Source organism: Suncus etruscus, chromosome 4, assembly GCF_024139225.1.
Source record: "Suncus etruscus isolate mSunEtr1 chromosome 4, mSunEtr1.pri.cur, whole genome shotgun sequence".
Lineage (NCBI taxonomy): Eukaryota > Metazoa > Chordata > Mammalia > Eulipotyphla > Soricidae > Suncus > Suncus etruscus.
The window spans coordinates 137,778,139-137,796,173 of record NC_064851.1 but is presented as its reverse complement, the minus strand read 5'-3'; the positions used below and the strand labels follow the sequence as shown (position 1 = coordinate 137,796,173).

The window sequence follows — 18,035 nt, the reverse complement described above, 5'->3', positions numbered from 1 at the left end:
GACACCTAATAACATGTCTACGGATTACTACATGCCAAAAAAACCTGAAAAATGCAGGTAGCAATGGAAGTCTCAGGGAGGCAGGCCGCATAGCTCTGACTCTCAGTCCATATTCCACAGACCTGCATTCCAAAACCAGGTCTGCCAGTTTACTGTGTGTGCTACAAAAGGCCAATACAGCAAGAATTACTCTGTAACGTGGTCTGACCTACACAGTCCCTCATGGGTTAGTTCCCAGTTTAAGATGAAATGGATATTTCAGTTAAAAGTTGGCTCTGCAAATAGCAAAAGGTGGCAGTATCTCAAGAGATCAGGGTTGGTCGCTAACTAGCTTAACAAAATAGTACTCCAAACACAAAATCCATACAATGGACAGCCAGCCATGAAAAGAAATGGAATTATAGCATGTCATAAAATGGCAAACTTTAAAGACATGCTAAGAGACTGGGGAAATGGCTAAAAATGCCAGAGTGTTAGTAGCTTTGCTTGCAGGAGTCCTGAATTCTACACTCAGCACTGCGTAGCCCCTGAGCTGCTGCCAGGGATGAACCCAAACCAAACAAAAATAAAACATACAAAGAGGATGTAGCCTTAACGGCAAACATTCAACGATTCCAGATATTTCCTCTCCAATCAGCAAACACATGGAAACAGCATATTCAAGACTTACAGGAGCTGTGGGAAAGGAAGTCATCACTTAATAGTGGGGGTTCTGTTTGGGATGATGACAAAGCTAATGATTAAAATAAGTACCTGCCTTTCACGAATGAGACCCTGGGTCTCAACACCACCATCAACAAAGATTGGCAAATGTGCCAGACACTTTACCACAAGAATAATAAAGTACACTACACCCCAAATATATGGGATGACAGATCTCAATAAAGATGCTTAAAAACAACAAACACCTGAACCAAGTTGGGCTCTGTGACCTTTCTTTGGTTTCTAAGCAGTTTGCAATTTTGATCCTGGATAAACTTTTTTTTTTCTTTTTTGGTTTTTGGGTCACACCCGGCAGCGCTCATGCAAGGCATGCTAATTCTCGGACCCCCTTGAATACTTTTTAAAATGTCTACAGGCTGAATGAATACAGGCTATGCAGATAAGGGGGGCGGGACCAGATTCAAATCCTGGCACCTCCCAAGCAGCACCTGTTTGGCTCATATGCCAAAATAAATGCAAATGAAAACATTCCACACTTCAGCCTTCATTTGTACATTGATAGTAATTTTATTTATATAATAGACCAGGATTACAGAAGTTTGTCAAAAAGCCTTTAATGATCTTGCTAATACTCTCCTCAGCTTTACTTCTCACACCTGAAGATGCCCAAAGGCCAAACAGGTCATGTCTGACCAGCTCTCATGTCAGACCAAATGCCAGCAAACCTCAGTGTTAATCCTCATTCCCCACCCAAACCGCTAATGCAAACACTTGAAAGAGAACCCGCCACCTCATCGAACACATTCCATATAACACTGGCCACCCACACCTCTCCACTTAAATCCCACAGCAAATCTCGGAGGGACTATTAGGAGGAGCACAATTCTACTGCTCAGACGGTCTGTACTAAACAGGGCAGCCAGTCACTAAATAAAGATGAACATTCTAGAAGTGAGCTGGGGTATAAGGCCACCCAGCACTGCCAGGGATCTCAGAGTAAGGCAGGACATGGTCCTCAAACAGGAAAATAGAAAGCTTGCAAGTAAATGGTGAATACTGGTAATATAATGGAAACCAATCGAAGGGCCTGCAGACTATTCTCTGCCCATCTCCGAGCAACCCGCCTGCTTCCTGCCTTCATCATCACCTCCAGCACCTCCACCTCTCTTCTTGAATGCCTCCAATTATGTCTCTGATACAGCCGATGCCTGGGTGAGGTGCAGGGGTTGGGAAGAGGCTGGGGGGGGGGGAACCACCACCTCTGGGGTGCAGGTGATAGCAGTTTCAAGTCTCAGAGATGGAAGATAAACTGTAGCACTGTCTCTGGACCTTTCCTGAAAGCCGGTGATGTTTGGTTCAGACACGATAACTGGGATGGGGGAAATCAAACCCACTCATCAAGTGTAAGCTGGAACCCACCCCAGACTCCTTAGTACCTGCGAACACATTAGAAGCCTGCCCGAGGACCTACAGTGACTTATCTCAGACTCTGGTCAGAAAGTTTCTGTTCCCACACTGAAGTATCTTTAGATGAGAATCAAATCCAAATGGGCTGACTGGAAATATATCGAGGTGGGGGCAGCCATGGGAACGGTAACCCCAAGAGTCCTCAATGGAATGGCAGCTCACATGCCCTTTTTAGGACTTTTGCCACAAAGCACTCTGGCCATGTTGGGGTGCATTTCTTATCATCCGTTTATTTTCTCTGGGCGAGAAAATACCTCACACACTGACTATATCTCAAAGTCTAACTGCTGAGCTCCTTCTGGTCCTGTTACTCCTTTCCAGCTGTCCAGAAGATAGACAATGCTGGGACCTTCCTTTTAGCCCCTCAAACACCCAGCTCTCCTGGGTATGAGCAGATTAGGGATGCATCTAGCTACTTTCAAACCTGCCTTCCTTGCTGAGAGTAGAATCTGTCTAAATCAGCATTTCTCAACTGGGGCCATATGGTCCCTTGTGTGTCCCTGGATATTCCACAGAGACACAGGTGAAAATCATGTAAATGGGGAACCACGGGCACAAGACTTAAAACAAAGGTCCAAGTCAGAAAGGGGAGCCACAGTAGGGGAAAAGCTTGCAGAAAACCACTGATCGAAATCCCACAGTTCAGAAAGGTTTCCTAAGATTGTATTTAATATAAAAACCAATTTGGGACTTCCTAGGCTTTAAGGTATTAAAAGTAAAACCAAGCTTGAAAATCTAATCTTCACTTTTAAGAAATATATATATATATATATATATATATATATATATATATATAAACCCTGAGAAAAAGATAAACAACAATAACAAAACCAAAAAAGAAAAAGAAAAAAAAAAAGAACTATTACAGTTCTTGCCTACACAAGACCTCAGCCCCTGAGCACCAGGTATAGCTCCAAAGTGAAAATAGGTAATAATAAATTTAAGGAGTCAAGACTGGTTCAAGAATAAGAGGCACACATGTTGCAATCAGAAGGAAAGATATCTGGATTGCAGACGTCTACACCTCTTCACAATACATCTGAGGTGGCTCTGGTGGCTTAGTGACCTCGCAGTGGCCCCATATTTCCCACAGCACTGCTTGGAAAAATCCTTCCCCCAAAAGAAAAAATATCATTTATTGAATAGTGTATTCAACACTGTGTTCAACCTTATGATTCAAGAAGCTCGCAGTCTTGAAAGTTGGAGAAGTAACTGCTTCCAGTAAATACATGTCCACAGCAGCACCAGCCCAGGAGGGCATGCTTTGCTAAGAAGACATTCAAGGTAATCTCTGAAGGACAGACAACGACCTACCAAAAAAGGGCTGAACATGTAGTGAGGCAATGGGCATGTCAAACAGAAGCTCCAGAGGCAAAGAGGATTTGATGTGTTTGCCTGGCCTCCCAGGCCCCAAACACTACTGCAGGAGTTCTCCAGAGGCTGGGGCTGGGCAGGAGAAGAGCAGAATTGAGGTGACCAAGGGCAGTGCCAAGGAGGTGAGATGCCACCCAGAGGGCAAGGCTCAGATGCCTGGCAAGGAGCTGTGGCTTTAAACATTGCTTTAGCAAAACAAGGCTGCTAATCCACAACTGAAGGGCATCGAAGACTAAGGGCGAGGGGGAAATCAATCTATTTCACACATGTGTAGTACAGGGAGAGGAGAGGCAGTCAGGATAGGAGCTGAGAAGGCCAGTTCAGGAGTTGTTCTTAGACCCATACACCTCCATGCCTTAAGTCTGGGCCACACCAAATGCCTTTTCTCTACTTCAGAATTCACCATCCAAAGTCCTTCAGCGAGTTCCCCAGATGCATGTGGCCAGCCCAATTCTTTCTAGAGCCAGGAGGAAGGCAACTCTAGGTGTCACCCCAAAACAAAATGGGAGTTTCTCCTGAATTAAAATCTAATTAAAGTCACTTAAAGTGCTAACATAATTCCTCCTAGAAACTGGGAAAGGGCAAAAGCTCTGTGGTTCCATTTAATCATTTTAAAGCACTTAATGTTTCTCATGCATAAAATTGCACTTTCATCTGACAGCTTGTGTTATACTACAGAATTTTAGAGGACTTTGGAGAGGAAGTCAGTGAACTTTGAAGGGACATCGTTTACATTTGTATATATATCAGAAAATACTTAAAGTACATAGATAAGAAGATGCAGGGTTGAGTTTCCCAGGATAATTCTAAATTCTTTATAGGAGGGTTTTGGGGGGAAGGAAAGGGAGGGAGAGAGGGAGAGAGAGAGACAGAGAGAGGGAGGAGAGAGGGAGGAGAGAGAGAGGAGAGAGGGAGAGAGAGAGAGGGAGAGAGAGGGAGAGGGAGAGGGAGAGAGAGAGAGAGAGAGAGAGAGAGAGAGGGAGAGGGAGGGGGAGGGGGAGGGGGGAGGGGGGAGGGGGAGGGGGAGGGGGAGAGGGAGAGGGAGAGGGAGAGGGAGAGAGAGAGAGAGAGAGAGAGAGAGAGAGAGAGAGAGAGAGAGAGGAGGGGGAGGGGGAGGGGGAGGGGGAGGGGGAGGGGGAGGGGGAGAGGGAGAGGGAGAGGGAGAGGGAGAGAGAGAGAGAGAGAGGAGAGAGAGAGAGAGAGAGAGAGAGGAGAGAGAGAGAGAGAGAGAGAGAGAGAGAGAGAGAGACGGGGTGTGTGAAAAAAGAATCACGTTTCCGGGCCGATGAGGTGGCGCTAGAGGTAAGGTGTCTGTCTGCCTTGTAAGCGCTAGCCAAGGAAGATTCCATCCCCTGGCATCCCATATGGTCCCCCCAAGCCAGGGGCAATTTCTGAGCGCTTAGTCAGGAGTAACCCCTGAGCATCAAACGGGTGTGGCCCAAAAAGCAAAAAACAAAAATCACATTTCCTTTTAGTACAGGGGTCTCAAACTCAATTTACCTGTGGGCCGCAAGAGACAAAGTTGGGGTGATCCTTGAGTACAAAGTCAGTAGTAAGCTTTGAACATTGGGGAGTGTGACCCAAACAACTAAAACAAAACAATATAAAAAAATATTCCTCTAGGGCAGGGCCACAAGTTTGAGACCCCTGTTTTAGTACATTGTAAATGAAGCTGGTAAGGTCATATCCCAAGATATAGAAGTCACTGGTGAAGTCGGATCTCAGGCAAGTAGAGCACTCATAAAGAAGAATCACCAGCCACTAAGGGAGAGTTAACTCCATTTATTTTAGGTGGGAAAGGAATATTTATATTGGGGGGGGGGATAAGGTGGAGAGTAAGGTGTGGACTCTTGTCAGCCATTGTGAGAGGGGATTATAGCAGGGTATATGCTTCTGTGTTTAGGGAAGAAAGGGTAAAGGGATTAGGGAAAGCAAGGTGTGTGCTTAAGCTGTTTAGCTACACCCCCCTCCCCTTCTTAATTTACAGCAAAAAAATGCAGAAATAAGGTAAAACCAAGTAGTTCATGCCCAAGGTTCTAAGAAAAAGGTGAATGTCTATCTAAAAGATCAAAGTGGGGGCCAGAGCAATAGCACATTTGCCTTGCATGTGGCTGACGCAGAGCCAAGACAGACCTCGGTTTGGATCTCCGGCATCCCATATGGTCCCCCTAGCTAGGAGCAATTTCTGAGCACATTGCCAGGAGTAAATAACCCTTGAGCATCGCCAGGTGTGGCAGGTATTTTTTTGCATAGATGCAGCAAAATTTGGGATAATAAAAGGAAAAAAATAACTTTTACTGGCAAGTAAAGGTGATAAGTAGATTTTAAGCCTGTTACTGTTTGTTGTAGCTAAGGAAGACTTGGCTGTAAAACTGTCATAGGTTGGATTGTGCATACATCATTCTCAAACCAATCAGCTTTTTCCATAAGCTCGTTTTATACATATCACATTTTTCCCACAAACATTCTTCTCTAAAACATTAGAACCTTTCTGCAGATACACTTAATTTGAAAATTCTTAAACAATCTTAACAGAGCACCATGAGTCTAGAACATCTGAGACCCTTTTCATAAACTTCCCTAAACAAAATCACAAGAACATTTCTGCAGATATATTCAGCTTGAAAATAAGTTTGCTAAGGTATTCTTCTAGTGAGAACTGTAATAAGAATTTATAGTAAGGCTGGGGAATCAGGTTGGCAGACGGATTAAAGTGTTAAAAACTTGAAGAAAAAAAAAGAATTTATAGTATACAAGTTCCTTTTCCATCAACTTCTGTGGACAAAGACACTAGAGGTCATTTTAGCAGAAATAATATTGAGAATAGTTGCTAAATAATATACAGAAACATTACAACAATTAAGAAATATTCACTAAAAAAAAAGAGAAATATTCACTAGGATAGCTGACATCAAATCTAACATTAAGCATTTCCCTGGAACTGTGCAAACTAATATTAAATCACTAAATATTATCTGTTTGCAGTGGAGCAAAGAACCAACGAATAGCATTACAATCTATACCGGTAGAACACACAGTTTAACCAGCAATATCATGACTGTTGCAAATAGAATTGAGAGTTTAACCTAGAAGAATGTTGTAGGAGATTCTGAAAGCAGTTTCTCAAGTTGTGCTTTGACTGAGATAGGATCGTCCATTCTCTCCTTCTACTGTTAGGCTGCTGAGGTTGTTTGGGACGGAATGGCCTTTGGTTCCTGGGCTGGAATCTTGGGGTGGCAGTGTGTGTCACACAGGACCCCACTCATCTCCTTACTGTTGATCCCCCTCAAATGGCGCTTCCTCTTTGACTTCTACCCAATCAGTGACCTTGATAAACTGCTACAGATTGAGAAGCCGAAGTCCTCACACAAAGCACCTTTGGTAGAAGAAAGGCAGTGGATTATCAGTGTCTGGGACCCTGATCAGTCTTCAGCACTCTCTTCATTGCCTGCTTTAGTCCCACCTGTGGGGGACCTCTGCCACCATAGGTGGTGGGGCAGCTGAGCAAGGCCAGGGGATTAATTTGCAGAACCTATGTCTATTGGGAGCTTATCAGCTACCTTTCACTGGCACCCCTCCAGTTCCAGATATATTAGTACCTTTTGGACCCTTCTCTCCTTTCACAACATTGAACTCCACACATACTCTCTCCCCATCTCCAATGCTACACAAAAACTTTCTGAGACTGTTTCTCTTAATAGCTGTCCAATGAACGAAGACATCATCTTTGGTGTCATTTCTGTTGATAAATCCGTAACCTTTCCAGACATTGAATCATTTGACAGTTCCCAGGGCTTGGATTGGCAGCATTAACTTGTCCCTCTGACTACTAGCTTGGGGTACAGGTATATTTCAGGTCAGGCTGTTTTCAGACTCTGAGTTTGCAGAGAGAGTAAGTGGCTCATTGCCCTTGGGAGATAGGAGTCTCTCTGGTTTAGTGAACAATAAATTTTAAGTTCTGGAAAGACCTTTAGATTGAGAACTCACCACCACCAGGAAGGTACCCTTCCTCTCTTGGGGCATGTGAATGGGAGAATCTCTAGAGAGGCTGGCAAGAACAGTCCAGAGCGAGAAATGCAGTTAAATGGACCAGAGCAACATGAAGACATTCAGAATGGGGTCCATGTGCAGTGACGTTTCAGTGAAAGACATGGCACATTCAATCCAGCTTAAAGAGGCCGTCATGCTACTTATCTACCAGAGGGTCAAGTCACTCCTGTCGTTGGGGGTCTTCTTGGGTCCCCGGGGTTCCTGTTCAGGTACCAGTTATAAATGAAGCTAGTACGGTCAGATTCCAAAATGTAGAAGTCGCTGGTGAGGTCAGAGTTGCTGGATGTAGAAATCACTGGTAAAATTGGATTTCAGGTCAGTAGAGCTCTCATAAAGAAGCATCCACCAGCCACTTGGAGAGTAACTCCAATTTTTTTAGGTAGGAAAGGCATATTTATATTAGGGGAGAGTAAGGTATCAACCCATTCAGGTAGGATATAAGGGGGTTACAACAGGGTGTGTACTTCTGTATTTAGAGAAGACAGGGTAAGGGGATTAGGGAAAACAAGTTGTGTGTTTTGGATATTGAAACAAGGTATGTGTTTAAGGTGATTAGGTAGGTACAGAACATCTCTTTTGGCATTTGTTAATAATGGTCTAAGTCCTGGGAGAGGCCAGTAAGTTTTAGACTTTTAAAAGTTCACTTAGACATGGCTGACTGCTAATAGCTAAATTTAGCTCAATGAAAAAATATTACACTCAAATTTAGTTCAACCTTTAAGGAGTAACTATTTGCCCAAAGTAAAAAAAAATTGCTATTTTAGGAAAAGAAGTTATATTAAACAAGCTTTGAGAACTGTTTACTATAAAATAAGTTTCTGAAATAACTTTCAATGACAAAGTTTATCAAACACATCTAGATTCAATTTCTCCATAAATATAGTCAGTAATAAATTAAGAGAGGAGTGTTAAGAAAAGTGGTTATGTTAGGTGAAATGATGGTCTAAACACAGAATGTTCGTAGGAAATCCCAGCATTGGTATCTTTTGGTGTTCAAAATGGTCTTTAAAGTGTACAAGAGGGGAGAGGGAATAACAGTGGGAAGGTTATTTGCCTTGCATGTGGCCAACCTGAGTTTAATCCCCAATATGCTTTATTGCTCCCTAAATACCACCAGGAGTTATTCCTGAATGCTGAGTATTGCTGGGTGTAGCCCCAAAATGAATAATAATTTTAAAAAAGGGAACAGGAGATGGTGCTACAAAAACAGTAACCTCATTAGTAAAGTTTGAAATTAAGACTCAAAAGCCTCAAAAGTTGGGTAAAATGTTTATTCTGAAAAAACAAAAAAACAAACAACAACAAAAAAAACACACACAAGAACTAGAGAAGGCAGTACAGCAGGTAGGGAGGGCATTTGCCCTGCAGGCAGGTGGTCAGTCTGGATTCAGCTCCCAGCATCCCAGATGATCCCGAGCCCTACCAGGGGTGATTCCTGAGAATAAACACAGGCTTAACTCCTGTGCATATCTAAGTGTGGCCCCAAAATCAAAAAGAAAAGAAAAATACAGAGGATCAGATAATGAATGAACTGCTCTAACTAATGATAATCAATATTTGGAACCCTATGTATGACTGGGGAATCAAAATTAAGAGTGTCAACAGGGTCTCTTCTGGAAATAGTGTGACTAACAATACTACAAGAATATTTATTAGGAACCTTTAGTACTATTTGTACGTGTGGTTTTGGGGATGGGGGTAGCAATAATCAGGGGCTACTCCTCCCTCTATGCTGTGTGTGGGATGCCCCCAGTAGTGCTGGGGATTAAACTTTGATCTTTTGCATAAAATATATGTGTAAGGGCTAGGCTCTGCATAGTGTACTAAGTCTTTAGCCTCAATGTGATGCTTTTATGATTCATTTGCCTTTTTTTTTTTTTTGGTTTTTGGGCCACACCCGGTAACGCTCAGGGGTTACTCCTGGCTATGCGCTCAGAAGTTGCTCCTGGCTTGGGGGACCATATGGGACGCCGGGGGATAGAACCGCGGTCCGTCCAAGGCTAACGCAGGCAAGGCAGGCACCTTACCTCTTGCGCCACCACCCGGCCCCTCATTTGCCATTTTATTGTAACAAGCAATATGAAATAAACTTGTTGTGCCTGCTACTGGGGCAGAGGCAGGAGTGGGTGGGTGGGTGGTAAACAAGGGACAAAGGTGGAGGGAAGGTCCCAGTGGTGGTGGAATTGGTATTGGAACACCAAATGCTGAAACTGTATTATGAGCAACTTTGTAAATCACAGTGTTATATTTAAAACACACACACACCTACACATAAATGGTAATAGTGAAAGCAAAGTAATTTATAAGCTCTTTTCTTACCAACTCTATTAGTTTTTTTTATTGTAAAGGGATACATTTTATTGGGGGGGGGACCATGACACACACATTAAAAAAATAAGAAAACAGAATTAATAGCTTCTCCTTCAATCAAAGGATGAATACTTGAATTACTGGCAATAAATGGTACTAGTCAAAATTGCCTGATAGGGGCTGAAGAGACTGTACAGGTTTGGGGATTGGACCTAGCACACTGTTGACCCAGCTCATCTTCAGCACTACTTATGGTCCCTTCAGCACTGAGCCAGGAGCAACCCTGAGCCCAGCAGGCGAGGTCCAAGAATACCTCCCCTTCCAACATCATTCTTTTTACATAGCTGTATCAGTTAAAAAAAGTACAACAGGAAAAACATTTTGAAATTAAATGGTTAGTATTGATGATAAGAAATTAAATTTATTCATAAACATTAAAATCTGTAACATGAGAGTTTATCTACAGAAATGAGCTTAGCATGGTAATACGGGGAAGTGGTAAAGGGAAGTGGACACTTGGGGAAAGATGTAGTGCTGGGATGGTATATGCATAAAACCCCACATGAATAGGTTGTAAATCATAGTGCTTTGAATGAGCTGTTTTAAAAGTAACTAATTTTCGTTATATGCAGTTAAGTCAGACCCAGCAGTGTTCAATGTTTACTACTGATTTTTATGCTCATGGATGACTCCTGGCACAGTTCATGGGATATTATGTGGTTAAGCCTGTGTTTAACACATAAAGTGCAAAGCAAGCATCCTATTTGCCAAATTAGAATTCACACCCCTGCAAGTCTTCTACCAGAGGATAATAACCTCAATGGGAAAGAAAAAGAGGGGATAATCACCTTATATACTGTGCTAGGAGCATGCTAGCCTATCAGCTCTTCAGAAATCACCTGACAAAAGTCAGGTAAGTTGAACCTCAGACTCAAGTGTCTAGAATTTTTGGTGGGAAAAGTCATTGAATCCAAACAAATCCATCTAGTAACTTATTCTAGAAAGTCACCGAATTTCCAATAGCTTCAAGTTTTAAGACTAAAAACAAAATTAACTAAAGGGCTTATACAAATAAAAAGAAACTGTCAAACAGTTCCACCCTACCCCCATCACTGCATGTCTTCCCATACATTCTATTTCAGGGACACAGCTCAGGTGTTCAAACAAGCAAAAGACAAGCTCCAGGAATACTCCATCAATGGCACACACAGATACAGACCTAACATTTCATACTAATCCAAATATTTAACTTTCTGCCCCCTGTGCTTACTTTAAAGCATCTAGTCAGTATCACCGCTCAGTCTAGTCTACATTTCTTTTACACACATAACTCATAAGGCACTCTTCTTGTGATAAATTTTATTTATTTCTTTTTGATGAACATTCTGCTGGCTAGATGTTCCCTTTCTTTTTTAGCTTTTATTTTTGGGGGGTGCTCAGAGGCCTTTCCTAGTTCTTGTGCTCTGGAATCATGGCTGGGGATCAAAGAGGATACATTATATGCAAGGCAAGCACCTTAAGCCAGTTCTATCTCTCTAGCCCCTAAAAGTCCCTTTTCTACTTTAATTTGTTGAGGAAAATTAGTATATATGGAATTTCTTTTCATTACCCTCCTGGATATATATTCTTTTGATGTGTGTTTGTATGGGGGAAATAATCACACCAGTCGCTGTTCAGGGCTGACTCCTGACTCTGCACTGGTGGGATTGAGGGACCATTGGGATGCTGGGAATTAAACTGGGTTGGTAACTTGCAAAGCATGCACCCTACCTGCTGTGTACTGTCATTCTATCCATATCCTATAACAAATTCTACTGATTTATTCTATTGACTAGTTTAATATTAAAGAGATCCAACAATTTAAAAAAAGCTTATTTTCAATGTAACTGTAAAAAGCAGTTTTTCTGTAAATACGAAAGTTCCTCTAAACTTGTCATTTACATACATAAAAATGAATTCAGACCTAATACTATACACAAATGTAAAACCAGAATGTTATCTATCAGACCTGAATCTGTAAGGTGTATGGAGGAAAACATAGTCAAAACTTTCTATGACATTGAAGCTAAAGGCATCTTCACGGATGAAACTCCACTGATCAAACAAGTGGAAACATAGATAAATGGGATTACATTAAATTAAGAAGCTCCCGAATCTCAAAGGAAATGACCAGGATGCAAAGACCATTCAAAGAATGGGAGAAATTATTCACCCAATACCCATCTGATAAGAAGCTAACATCTGTGCTCGCTTCGGCAGCACATATACTAAAATTGGAACAATACAGAGAAGATTAGCATGGCCCCTGCGCAAGGATGACACACAAATTCGTGAAGTGTTCCATATTTAAAAAAAAAAAAAAAGCTAACATCTAAGCACTGGTTAGAGTGCTTAGAGAAACACTCTCGTTAAATACTTATATATGCTTAAGAAAATACCATCCAACCCCATCAAAAAAATGGGAAGAATCCTCCCCCCAGACTATTTCAAAAGACTTAAAAGTGATATGTATATCTCCTTTGTATATTTCTTTAGATGTATTTCATTAATAGGTATATTTGTGTATTTCCTTATGTAGATGTAGTTTTCCTCATCCCTTTTTAGGATTTGTTTCGTAGGAAATTCTAGTAGATTAAGTTTGTCTTGGCATCTGAGTTCATGCTCGAACAAGGTTATAGGGATTGTTTAGCTTGTTATTTTTACTCCCCTATGCAACAGTAATATCATGTGGCTTTGTTCCTTTTTACATAGGAGAAATGTAGAAGAAATCTTACACACCGAAAGTTCTTCTCTAATATAGATAGGAACTCATAAATTTTATATTGCAGTGGGGCCTTTCACCGTGAACATTATAGTGACTTGACTTAGGCTTCAGAGGATAGGATATGACCATACACTACCACCCCCGAACCCTGGAACCCATCTTTGGAACCGACATTGTTTTCTGCATCAGCACCAAGAATCGAACTTCTACAGGAAAAGGCCCTAATGCTATCCTGGCCCGGACTTGTTCCAGAGTGGGTTTTCATATGACACCCTGATGACTTGGAAATAGTAACAACTTGCTTTCAGGGCAGGTTTTCCTGCATCGCCACCTAATGGTGAGATGAAAACAGAAGACGCTTAGTGATACCCCAACTTCAACATCTCTAATTACAGAAACCTGACTGTGATTGAGAGAAGAACTTTAACTGGGAACATGAAGAAAGACTTTGGGGTTGGACAACTTAGTATGCCTGGACTCTGTTGGTCTTATGACAGGATGCTTCATAGGTGAGGCATCACTGTTTTTCAGACCAAAGGTTTTCCTTTTTATTTTCCCCACCTTTTGCTGTGCCTATGAAGAAAGAAAAAACAAAAACAAACAAACAAACAAAAAAAAACAAAACACCCTGCCACATACTCTCCCCCTTTGTTTTTTTCTTCTTTATTCTTTTTTTCTTTTTTATTCTTTACATAGAGGCTCCTGCCTTTTTCATAGAACCTTGGGACATGGGTTACTTTATTTTTACCTCCTATTTCTGCATTTTTCTCTAAAATTAAGAATAAAGACAAAAAACAAAAACAACACACACACACACACACACACACACACACACACACACACACACACACACACACACACGCCCGGATTGGGGCCATGATCAAGTGCACTGGTGGAGAAAGAAAGAACAGAACTAAGTATCCAAGCCAAAGTCAACAATAGAATCAAGAGATCTAAACTTTAACAATCTAAACTTAAATGGGCCTGTTATACAGGTAGGCCAGGGGGCAAAGTGTCTTGGTATAGAATACACTCTGGGATCATTGGCAGAGGGAGGAATGGCCCTGATTCACCATGTATTTGAAATTCAACTATGAAGATTTTGCAGACACCACTGGTTTCAATAAAATAAAATTTAAAAAAATCTTAAAAGAAGGGCTGGAGCAGTGGTGCAAGCAGTAAGGCATCAGCCTTACCTGCGCTAGCCTAGGATGGACCTTCGTCCAATTCCCCCCGGTATCCCATATGGTCCTCCAAGCCAGGAGCGATTTCTGAGCACATAGCCAGGAGTAACCCCTGAGCATCACCAGGTGTGGCCTCAAAACCAAAAATAAATAAATTTGGGGCCGGGCGGTGGCGCTAGAGGTAAGGTGCCTGCCTTGCCTGCACTAGCCTTGGATGGACTGCGGTTTGATCCCCCAGTGTCCCATATGGTCCCCCAAGCCAGGAGCGACTTCTGAGCGCATAGCCAGGAGTAACCCCTGAGCGTCACGGGTGTGGCCCAAAAACAAAAACAAAAAAACAAACAAAAATAAATAAATAAATAAATTTAAGAGAAAATATACGGACAATAATAAAAACAGGAAGAGATGAACAGCTACTTACTCAAAGAAAAAATACAAATGGCCAAAGACACATGAAAAATAATTTGTATCATTAATCATCAAGGAGATGCAAATCTAAACAATAATCAGATACTATCTCACATCACACAGAATGGCACACAAAGAACAGCCTGTGCTGGTGTGAATGCAGGGGCAAGGGGACTCTCATCACTGATGGTAGCAATGTTGACTGGTCTAGCCTTTCTAGAAAATAATATGGATTTTCCTAAAAAAAAAAAAAAAAAAAGTTAGAAATTGAGCTTCCATTGATGTTGCTCTTATCAATATGCCCTAAAACACAATGCAGAAAAGGTACCTGTACTCCTTTTTTTTTTCTTGGGGGGGGGGTGGCACATCCAGCAGCGCTTAGGGGTTCCTCCTGGCAAGCTCGGGGACCATATGGAATGCCAGGAATAGAACCAGGGTTTATTCCAGGTAGGCTATCCATGTGCAAGGCAAACGCCCTACTGCTGTGCAGGTATCGCTCCAGCCATGACATCTGCACTCTAAGTTTCATTGTACCACTATTGAAAATAGCTAAAATCTAGAAACAACTCAAGATGAGTGGATAAAGAAACTTTGGTACATTTACACAAAGGAATTTTATATGTAGTTGTTAGGAAAAATAAAGTCACTAAATTTGCTTATATACGGATAGACATGAATGGAGTATTACTGAGTCAGAGGGTCAGATAAAGAATGATCGATCACACTCATTTGCAGTATACAAACAACTATAGTATGAGAATACCCAAAGACAACAGAAAAGGGGCATTTATACAGTAAGGACAGAGAAGGGACAATAATAGTTAAAAACAATCACTCTTGACAAGAACTGGGTGCTGAAAGTAAACTGATATGAATGATGCCTAAAAGAAAAACAGGGGCAAGAGATGAAATGGGGTAGAGAGAGGCAAACAGGTACAGATGAGAAAAAGTGTCTACATAAAGGTAGGCTGAGATGGCAGAGAGATGAGAAGGGAACTTGGGGATTTGGTGGCAGAAAATGAGCATTGGTGAAGAAATGGGTGTTAGAACAAAGAATAAAATTTAACTATTAATAACTTTTTAGCTCTGTATCTTATGATATCTCAATAAATTTTTTTCTTTTACAGCTCCTCTGGTCAAATAGCCAAAAATATTCAATATACTCCCAAAACAATATTATATACTGGAGAACAGGCAGAGACAAAATTTATAAGGGGGGGGGGGCTCACTGAGCCAGTGCTGTTAATTTCCTTTCAGCAAAATAATGCTGGGCTGGAGTGATATACAGAGTGTAGGTTATTAGTCTTGCATATAAAAAACCCGGGTTCCATCCCTGGTGCCTCAATATGGTCTCTTGAGCCTGTCAGGAGGGCAAAACCACGAGTAAGCCGTAAGCTCTACTGAATATGGGCCCCTCTAAACACCCAAAAACAAAACAAGCTGATGTTGAGTCCACTTGCTCCCCAACACATCAGAAAAACTTGACTAGATTCACTTAGATACCCTGTAAATTTATCACATGTCAAACTGAAGGAAAACAAAAGAAAAAATAAAAGGAACAAGAAGACAAGAGAGGTAATGCAGGGTCTATGGTACTTGCTTGGCATACAGCCAACCTGGTTTTAATCCCCAGGTCTAAATATGGTCCTCTGCGCATCAGCAAAAGAGAACCTGAGCTTGGTGAATTTCAGATAACCTTGTATAGAAATTAAAAAACAAAAATCAAAACAAAACAAACAACCCCACCCAACCAGTGTGTGATCACCACTGTGTTCTTCTTTAGTGCACTTTAATGAAGTAACTACATCGAGGAGGGAGTCAACAAATTTGAGGAAAATCAAAGTTAAAGAAACTTGAAGAAAATCAAGTTAAAATAAGATAAAGATTAATGTGGTCAGCAAAGTGATGCTTAGGGGACCTTTCCCTTAGCAGGGAGGCCCAGTTTTAGCCAGTCTCAGCATCACAAAGAGAAGAGCACAAACATCTCTTCAACACACAGCTTCACCCAGGGCATCTCAGCTAAACAGGTGAACCAGGCCTTTTGGAGCTGGTCAAGAGTTTAAATTTACTAGAGGGGGCACAAGCAAAAGACACACAAATAGTCAATTCCTATGCTTTGTACTACTCTGAAAGTTGACACTTTGAACAGAGCCAAGAGAAAGCCTTGAGCACTGCTACGTGTGGTCCCAAAGCAAGCAAAACAAACCAATGAAGATACTAAGAGACATAAATGAATTCAATTTTGTGGATCTGGTACTGAACAATTTCAGTTGGAAAAAAGACCAAAGGTGGGAAAGGAAATATTACTATAAAGCAAGTTGTTGGACCCAAGAGATAATAGAGCTAAGGCATATTTGACTTCTAAATGGTCACGCCTTGCTTAATTCCAGGTACTGCATATGGTATCCTGAATGCATATGGTATCCTGAAACCAGGGGTGACATCTGAGCACAGAGCCAATATAAGTTTTGGATACTGGTGGGTGTGGTTCCTCCTGCAAAACCAAGTTGTGGATGCTTTTTTGGATGCTGATACCAGGACTCTATTTTGATTGGCCTGAAAACAATACAGAACCATAGTCCCTAGAAGCAGAAGTAACAGACATCCATCTTTTCTACAGTGGGGCCAAACCCCCCAACTTTCTTGTTTTCACCAGTTTGTTATGCAAACATTCTTACTGCACTGAGAATCAATGACTAGGAAAACTTAATCAAGGTTTTCCTTTGCCAACTCAAGGTTCCCAAGCACTGCCTACAAATCCCTGCCAGGTATACTCCACGAAACAATTAACAAACCATTCACAGTGTACCTGAACACAAACCCTATCTGTAGGCTGGAGAGAACAGGTAATGAAAATGGGCTTCAAAAACACTGGTGTGACTCAGCATTGTGTGTTGTTCAGAAAATTCTCACAGGGTGGTTCTGAAGTTGCAACCAATATACAGAATGGAAATCACAGGCATCAAACTGGCCCACAGCAAGGACATGCAGAGCTGCCTCAGAAAACTTCAAAGGCTGCAGGCTTTCAGCTTCCAGAGAGCACTGTCCTCGTCCTGTCTCCCCCACTCCTGCCCTGCCATGTGTGGCACCTCTTCCTCTCTGTCCTCCTTCCTATTGCCAAGAAAGTCTGCCCAGAGTTCAACAGAACTTGCTTCTCACACTGGGTTCTTCTCCCACCAAACCCAGGGACAGGCAAACAAGATAGTAAAATGACAGTAAGAGACCGTGCTCTCCCAAGGACTCTCTGAGAAGAATTAGAATCCATCCAGATTTTTCTACTCACTGACGCCACTGGTTCTCATACCCTACTATTTGAGGATTATCCCAGGGGAATTAATAGTGCTGATGATGACAATATTTTATGCAGAGCTGGACCCTGCACAGGGATTTACAGATGATATTTATTCAACAGAATTATTTAAGCTGTTCAAAGTACGCACTCTGATTTTCTGAAATAACGGAGAAATCAAGCAGAGGAATTGGAAATCAAATCATAACAATCAGCTATAGAAGAACCGACTTTAGGAGTCAGAGCAGTAATACAGCAGGTACAGCGCTTGCCTTGCACAGGGTCGACCTCGGTTCAAGACCCAGTTCAATTTCGGGCATCCCATATGGTTCCCTGAGTTCTTCCAGGAGTAATCCCTGAGCATTGCCCCAAAACAAACAGCAACAAAAAATTCTACTTTGGAGAAGATACATTACAGTCACCAAAATCTAAATATTAGACTGACATTTCATTCTCACTGGGCAGAAAATTAGTGCTTATAAACTAATTCAAGCCTATTATTGTCAAAGGTCTGAGCAAGCTCAAA

At 41.7% G+C, this 18,035-nt stretch overlaps 2 protein-coding genes and 1 non-coding gene across 5 annotated transcripts in view; 2 read left to right on the top strand and 1 right to left on the bottom strand.

Moving 5' to 3' along the window:
* RBPMS (RNA binding protein, mRNA processing factor) overlaps positions 1-18,035 on the bottom strand; it is a 191,057-nt gene that overhangs the window by 32,307 nt on the left and 140,715 nt on the right. The gene's annotated exons all lie outside the window — the stretch shown is intronic.
* The window catches only part of GTF2E2 (general transcription factor IIE subunit 2), a 188,033-nt gene that overhangs the window by 97,762 nt on the left and 72,236 nt on the right, over positions 1-18,035 (top strand). The window lies entirely within an intron of this gene.
* Positions 12,108-12,214, top strand: LOC126008296 (U6 spliceosomal RNA). The gene has a single exon (XR_007495634.1). It is a non-coding gene; the product is annotated as a U6 spliceosomal RNA (small nuclear RNA).